Source organism: Piliocolobus tephrosceles, chromosome 8 (genome assembly GCF_002776525.5).
Source record: "Piliocolobus tephrosceles isolate RC106 chromosome 8, ASM277652v3, whole genome shotgun sequence".
Classification (NCBI taxonomy): Eukaryota; Metazoa; Chordata; class Mammalia; order Primates; family Cercopithecidae; genus Piliocolobus; species Piliocolobus tephrosceles.
Genome location: NC_045441.1, coordinates 46,496,119 through 46,503,845, shown reverse-complemented (window position 1 = coordinate 46,503,845; position 7,727 = coordinate 46,496,119). Strand labels below are relative to the sequence as shown.

Here is a 7,727-nt window from a genome sequence, read left to right as displayed (position 1 = left end):
AACAGGGAGTGCAGGCTGGGAGGTAGGCGTGAGGCTGGGTGCGAGGTGCTCTGTAGTGACACAAATCTAAGTCCACAGGTCCTGGGCAGTGGGAGTGGAGACACATGCACAGAGAAATGGTGCAAGTGCCGGGCAAGGTGGCTTACGCCTAGAATCCCAGCATTTCAAGAGGCTTACTAGAGACCAGGAGTTCGAGACCAGCCTGGGCAACATAGCAAAACCCTGTTTCTACAACAAATGTATAAATTAGAGCAGGGCATGGTGGCTCATGACTTTAATTCCAGCACTTTGGGAGGCTGAGGCAGGTGGATCACGAGGTCAAGAGTTTGAGACCAGAATGGCCAACATGGTGAAACCCCATCTCTACAAAGAATGCAAAAAAAAAACCTTAGCTGGGCCTGTTAGTGCCCGCCTGTAATCCTAGCTACTCAGGAGGCTGAGACAAGAGAATTGCTTGAACCCAGAAGGTAGAGGTTGCAGTGACTTGAGATCGCACCACTGCTCTCCAGCCTGGGCAACAGAGCAAGAGACTTCGTCACATGGGGAAAAAAAAAAAAAATTAAACTTAGCCTGGCATGGCGGCACACAACTGTGGTCCCAGCTAGTAGGGAAGCTGAAGGGGGAGGATCGCTTAAGCCCAGGAGGTTGAGGTAGCAATGAGCCATGATTGCACCACTGTACTCCATCCTGGGCAACAGAGCAAGACCCTAACTCTGAAAAATAAACAATGAAAGAAATGTTGCAAATGGAAATGACAAGTGGTGGCAGGAATTGGGCTCTGAGAGACAGCAAACGTAACTTGGACTGGAAAGTCAGGGACAGCCTCTTAGTAGAAACGGCCTTTATGCCAGGTCGAGTTAACCAGGAGAGATGAAAGGAAGAAAAACCCAACAGAGGGACGAACCCATGGTCAGAGCTCCCCGGCACCCACCTGAATCCTCCACAGTACAGACTATTTTTTTTGGAGAGACAGAGTCTCACTCTGTAGCCCAGGCTGGAGTACAGTGGCACGATCTCAGCTCACTGCAACCTCCGCCTCCTGGTTTCAAGTGATTCTCCTGCTTCAGCCTCCCGAGTAGCTGGGATGACAGGTTCACAGCACTATGCCTGGCTTATTTTTGTATTTTCAGCAGAGATGGGGTTTCACTATCTGTTGGGCAGGCTGGTCTTGAACTCCTGACCTCAGGTGATCCACCCGTCTTGGCCTCCCAAAGTGCTGAGATTACAGGCATGAGCCACCGTGTCCAGCCTAGACTGTTGTTGAAGCTTCTTTTCCTCTTCTCTTTCCTAGGTTCATTTCTTCTTTTACACCCTCCCCCCATCATTGTTCTACCCATTCAAAGGCTGTGGCTGGCACAGGATGGAACAGAACCCACTAGCCTCAAGTTCCAAACCCACACTCTCCAATAACCAGGCTCTCAGATGGGAAGCTTCAAAGCCTTGTGATAGCCTGGCTGAACCACTCCAGCCTGAGTGGCTCCCTTCAATTCCTGCCCCAGGAAAACAGGCATCTCCTCTGGCCTCCTCCCAAAGAAGCCTGTCAGTCACCTGCTCCTGGAAGCCTGTGCTCTGCACCTTTGCAACAAAGGTGCAACACGCCCACCCCAGCCTGCCATCTGCCAGGGTCTCCTTCCCAATCTAGCCCAGGGCAGGCAGGGGGCACTCACTTGAAGTACTAGCCAGCAGATTCCAAGTAGGATGCAGACTCACCCACAAGCCACATCATGATGGTGGGGTGGTTCTTGTCCCTGCGCACCAGTTCCTCCATCACCCGCGTGTGTTCATGCAGATACATGTTGTTGAAAAGCTGCTTGCAGGCCAGGAGGGAAGGGACAGAGGGTCACGGTGAGGCCCGTGGTCTGCACAGGCAGAGCAGGTGCACAATGGAAACTCACGGCAGCACTAGGCCCACGGTAGGACACTCATCAATGACCACAGTCCCATAACAGTCACACATCGGCAGCACTTCCTCCACGTAGGGGTAGTGGCTGGTGTGAAAGAGTTGGCACCAATCCAGAGAAGCAGGTTGAAGTCCTTCACCAGCAGCAGCCCATTGAAGCCCTTCCCTCAGATCCCTGTCAAAGCTGCACTTCCTCCAAGAGCTAGGACCCTGGAGAGCCACCCCACGAGCCCCCTCTCCAGCCCAAGCACCAGCTCCACCACAAGGCAGTTTGGAGCCATTTGCCTCATTGCCCGCAACTGTGGGACACAGGGAAGGTGCAAGTGAAAGGTGATCAGAAGCAGACCCCATGAGGACCTAGGAGCGCCAGTGTACATCCACATCCTCGTGCTTGTTGAAGCCGTGAAAATACAAAGGTTTCCCATTGATGAGGAATTGGCTCTCAGTGACAGCCACAGTGCAGATCCCCACTAGGAATGTGTAGAAGTCAGACACAGGTCCCAGTGACGTCTGTGCACTGAGCTGCACCTACAACAGCCAAAGCACCAGGAGTGAGCACCCTGACAGCCTGAGCCCCATCTGGACTGCCCTCTGGTAGGAAGGCCCCTTGTGCACCCAGCAGATGCCTCGAGCCTGCAAGCAGAGATGCAGCAGAGGCTCTGCCCTTTCCTGGCTGACCCTGGGACTTGCCCTTCAAAACCGGGCCTTCCCCTTGACCAGATGAGGTGACTCATGCCTGGAGTCCCCACGCTTTGGGAGGCTAAGGCAGGGGGATCACTTGAGTCCAGGAGTTTAAGACCAGCCTGGTGACAGAGGGAGACCCCATCTCTATAACAATTTTTTGTTTTGTTTTTGAGACAGTCTCAGTCTGTGCCCCAGGCTGGAGTGCAGTGGCGTGATCTCAACTCACTGCACCCTCTCCCCTCTAAGTTCAAGCAATTCTCCTGCGTCAGCTGCCCCTGTAACTGGGATTACAGGTGTGCACCACCATGCCCAGCAAATTTTCATATTTTTAGTAGAGATGGGGTTTCACCATGTTGGCCAGGCTGGTCTCAAACTCCTGGCTTCAAGTGATCCACCTGCCTCTGCCTCCCAAAGGAATATAGGCATGAGCCACCATGCCCAACCTACAGAAAAAAAATTTTTTAATTAGCCAGTCATGGTGGCATGTGCCTGTAGTTCCAGCTACTCAGGAGGCCAAGGTAGGTGTATTGCCACAACCTGGGAGCTCAAGGCTGTAATGAGCTGTATTCAGCACATTCCACTCCAGCCTGGGTGACAGAGTGAGACCATCTCAAAAAAAAAAAAAAAAAAGAAAAAGGAAAACTGGGCCTCCCAAACATCAGAAAGCTTAGAAGACCACACCTGCCGTTCACCTCTCCTGGGCTCCTGCTGAAGCCAGGGCCACCAGATGAGGGCAAAAGATCTCCCTTAAGCAAGTCCCAAACCACCATTACTTCCAATTAGTACAGATAGGTGAGGCATTCATGCATCAGGTACAGCCACCAGAGGCTCCTGCCTGCACCCAGCACTTTCAGCTGGCCCTGGGTCCCAGCTCCGTTGGCCACGATTTTGTTTTCTGCATCCAAAAGATGCACTTCCAACTTGAACTGGTTACTGTACCTAACGGAGATCTGGTCATTCACCAGCCCTGCAGGAGGCAAGAGAAACCAGGGCTGAGGGAGGGACGTGACGTGGGCCACACAGACAGAAGTGCCTCACAGCCACCATTCCCAGGCAGCCATTTATTTCTGTTGCTTTTTTTTAATTTAGTTTTTTTTTTTTTTTTTTTTTGAGACAAAGTCTCACTCTGTCAACCAGGCTAGAGTGCAGTGACGTGATCTCGGCTCACTGCAACATTCACCTCCAGGGTTCAGGTGATTCTCCTGCCTCAGCCTCCTGAGTACCTGGGATTATAGGCGTGCACCACCATGCCGGGGAAATTTTTCTATTTTTAATGGAGATGGGGTTTTGCCACGTTGGCCAGGCTGGTCTCCAAAACCTGACCTCAGGTGATCCACCCGCCTCGGCCTCCCAAAGTGCTGGGATTACAGGAATAAGCCACCGCGTCTAGTGCTTTTTTTTTAGTTAAAAAAAGAAAAGACTTTTTTCGCCAGGTGCAGTGGTCACACCTCTAATGTCAACACTTGCAGAGGCTGAGGTGGGAGGATTGCTTGAGCCCAGGAGTTCGGGGCTGCAGTGAGCTACAATCTTGAGGCAGGTAATCAAGGAAGTGACCGTGTCCTCTGGCTGTGCCAACCACGGCACTGAGACATGTGACATGTGAACAAGCAAGTACAGCTACTGTGCATGTGTACCAAGAGGACGACCCAGAATGTGCTTAGAGCAACACTTCTTCCCAGCTCCTTAGGAATTCATCATGGGAGACTCCCAGAAAAGGAGTTTCCCCAGGAAGAATCAGCGCTGTCTCACTGTTACGAGCAGCCTGCCCTGAATTCTCTCTCAGGGTCAACTGTGTATTTTGCACTTCACTGTTTTTTTTGAAAGGGGTCTCGCTCTGTCACCCAGGCTGGAGTGCAGAGTTGCAATCTCAGCTCACTGCAACCTCCACCTCCCGGGTTCAAGCAATTCTCCCATCTCAACCACCCAAGTAGCTGGTATTACAGACACATGCCACCACACCAAGCTAAAGTCGGCCAGGCTGATTTGAACTCCTAAGCTCAAGTGATTCACCCACCTCAGCCTCCAAAAATGCTGGGATTAGAGGCACGAGCCACTGTGCCCAGGGTATTCTGCACTTAACTTCCAATATAGCTTTTTTCTTTGCAATAAATTGCTCTATGCTGCATCACCTTTGCTGTGTGATTCTTGTTTAAATTCTTATTTATTTATTTTATTTTTTTGAGACAGGGTCTCACTATGTTGCCCAAACGGGTCTTGAACTTTTGAGCTCAAGCGATCTGTCCACCTTGGCCTACCAAAGTGCTGGGATGACAAGCATTAACCACCGTATTGAGCCTAAACTCTTTTAAACTTGGAACTGCGGCCCCCAAAACAGCTGTCAATAATCTCACCACTGCACTCCAGTGTGGGCGACAGTGCAAGGCCTCATCTCAGAAAAAGAAAAAGATATAAATTTAAAAAAGAAAAAAAAACTTTAAAACTCCTTACACTCTGGGAGGCTGAGGCAGGTGCATCACCTCAGGTCAGGAGTTCAAGTCCAGCCAGGCTAACATGGTGAAACCCCGTCTCTACTAAAAGAATATAAAAATTAACTGGGCATGGTGGCAGGTGCCTGTAATCCCAGCTACTCAGGAGGCTGAGGCAGGAGAATCCTTTGAACCCAGGAGACGGAGGTTGCAGTGAGCCGAAATTGTACCACTGCCCTCCAGCCTGGTCAACAGAATGAGACTCTGTCTCGGAAAAAAAAAAAAAACAGGGTCTTTCTCTGTTGCCCAGACCGGAGTGCTGTGGCACGGTCATAGCTCACTACACCTCTGACCTCCCAGGCTCAAGTGATTTTCCTGCCTCAGCAGCTGAGACTACCGGTACGCATCACCCTGCCTGGCTAATTTTTTAATTTTTTGTGGTAATGGTCTCACTATGTTGCCCAGGCTGGTTTTGAACTCCTGGCCTCAAGACATCCATCCCACCTTGCAAAGAGCTGGGGTGACAGATGTGACCACCGTGCCCAGCCCACAGAAGCTGTCTGTTTCTTGAGCATGATGTGTAGCAAGGGAAGGTGGAGTGAGAGCAGCACCATGGGGAAGGGACAGACTGCCACCCTGAGCTGTGTGACATTAGGCCAGACTCCTCCAAGTGAGGTCAACCACACGGGTGATTTCAGGAGCCCGTGTCCATTCAGAAAGCCTGGATTTTAGCTTTGTAGGTGGATGGGAACCTGTAAGGGTTTACAGATACTGGGAGAACCATTTTCCTGGGAGAACTTTCCAAACAGGGAACAAACAGTTACTCTGGGCCCCATGGAGAGAGGATCTTACCAGAAGCCCTCACCACTGATGTGCTCCACACTGGTGGTGACAGTGATGTCATCGATGTAGGTGGTGGGTGTTGTGTACAGAAGCACAGACCGCTGCAGTCCCACGTAGTTGAAGAAGTCAAAGTCTGCATTCTGGACAAAGTAATTCTTGGGATACCTAGGGTGGGAGGACTGTGGTTTGCTGGGCCCTTGCCCTGGGTCCTTTGACTTCAGCTCACATGCCACCCTGGCCTCCCCAGATCCAGGCCTCCACTCTACGAAAGCCACCCTGTCCCTAGCAGGAAGACCTCGGGGTGGGGGAGGAAGGTGGGTGCATGCAGTGGAGGCAGGATGGTACCCATGTGGAGGTGTTAGTAACATAGCAGATGGTCCCTGGTGGCAGGGTGGTGGGGGTGAGCATGTTGTTGATGGCAATAGTGATGTGGAGGCTGGAGGACAAGGGACCCACCTGGAACAGGGTTCTGATATCGGCGTTGAAGGGGAGGTAGATCCCTAATGCTCTAGTGCATCGACCCCATTTACCCACTGCAGACACAGGAGATATGAGGAGGCGGCGGCAGGTCAGGGCATGAGGAGGGGCCCTGCTATGGGGTACTCCCTCACATAACCTGCAGCATGGGGCTCAGGGGCCTGCCAGTCAGACGGGAAAAATAACATCCCAACGGGATAGATCAGGCCACCTATCCCCCTACACAGGGCACAGTCCCCAGGGCAGGGCAGGGACCCGCACCATTCCACTCTAGGAGAAAGGCTGTGAGTGGCTGCTGTGGGTCCCATGCTGTTCAGCAGGCAGGCCCACCCACCCACCCTGCCTGCTCCTGGCTGCACTGACCATGATGGCATAGGAGTGGGCACTGCCAATCCTCGGCACCACTCTTGTGTGCAGGTCCTGGGTCCATTGTTCCAGCAGGGTCACCTCCCGTTCGTACCACATCTGGCTAACAAACTGCAGCCACCAGTCCCGGCCAATGTCATTGAAACTGGAGGGAACCAGCATGTCCAGAGTGGGGACAGAAGTGTGGAAAGAAGGGCCAGGCTCAGCTCCCAGGCCCCCAAAGGGATCCGGGACCAGTGTGCTGCACAGTTGTGCCTCCAGGCCTAGCGCAAGCCCTGACACATAGCAAGGAGAACAGACAGATAACTTGCTGATGACAGGTCAACTGTCAGGGCGGTTTGTGCACCTGGGCCAGTGGTGCCAGGAGTTCCTCCTCGGAGTGAATGGGGCCCAATATCTCCTGAGATTAGAGCGAGCCCAGGGCCACATCCCACCCTGAGGCAAGAAGGTTCACTCCTGTGACTAAGATGTAGATGACCCACTGCCTGTTACAGGGAGGAAGGCTGGTTGGGGGGATGGTGTGAGCCACCGTGCGTGGCTTTTTTTTTTTAATCAGCCAGGGGCCTTTGCTTAGGACACCGTGAGTGGACCCAAGCTAGCACCCAGTTCTCTCCTCTCTTCCTCCTGTACTGAATGTCACAAAGTCAGAGAAAGAGGATGGAGACTAGGCAAAAGTGGCCCAAACCTCACCCGGTCCCACTTCTCTGCTGACCACATCCGAGTGAGGAGGGGAACAGGGGTGGCGTCCTTGGCCTGTCACATCCTGCCCTGTATCTGAACCTTGAAAACCAGGGGGCCTTCCTGCCTTGGCAGAGCTGACCTCAGGACGTCTAAACTGTCCCCTCCTCCCGATCCCCGGGCACAGCTCTGTGCAGTGCCTGCCACTCTGGCCCAAGTGTCTGGGTGACTCATGACTGTTATCAGCGCTTTGGGAGGTCATTGTGGTAGGATGGCTTGAGGCCAGGTGTTCGAGACCAGCCTGAGCAACGTAGTGAGACCCTATATCTTTTTTTTTTTTTTTTTTTTTTTTT

General features: G+C 52.5%; 1 pseudogene; it reads right to left on the bottom strand.

Annotated features, from left to right (window-relative positions):
- Positions 1-1,675: 1,675 nt before the first annotated feature.
- Positions 1,676-7,727, bottom strand: part of LOC111529440 — a 13,523-nt pseudogene continuing 7,471 nt past the window's right edge.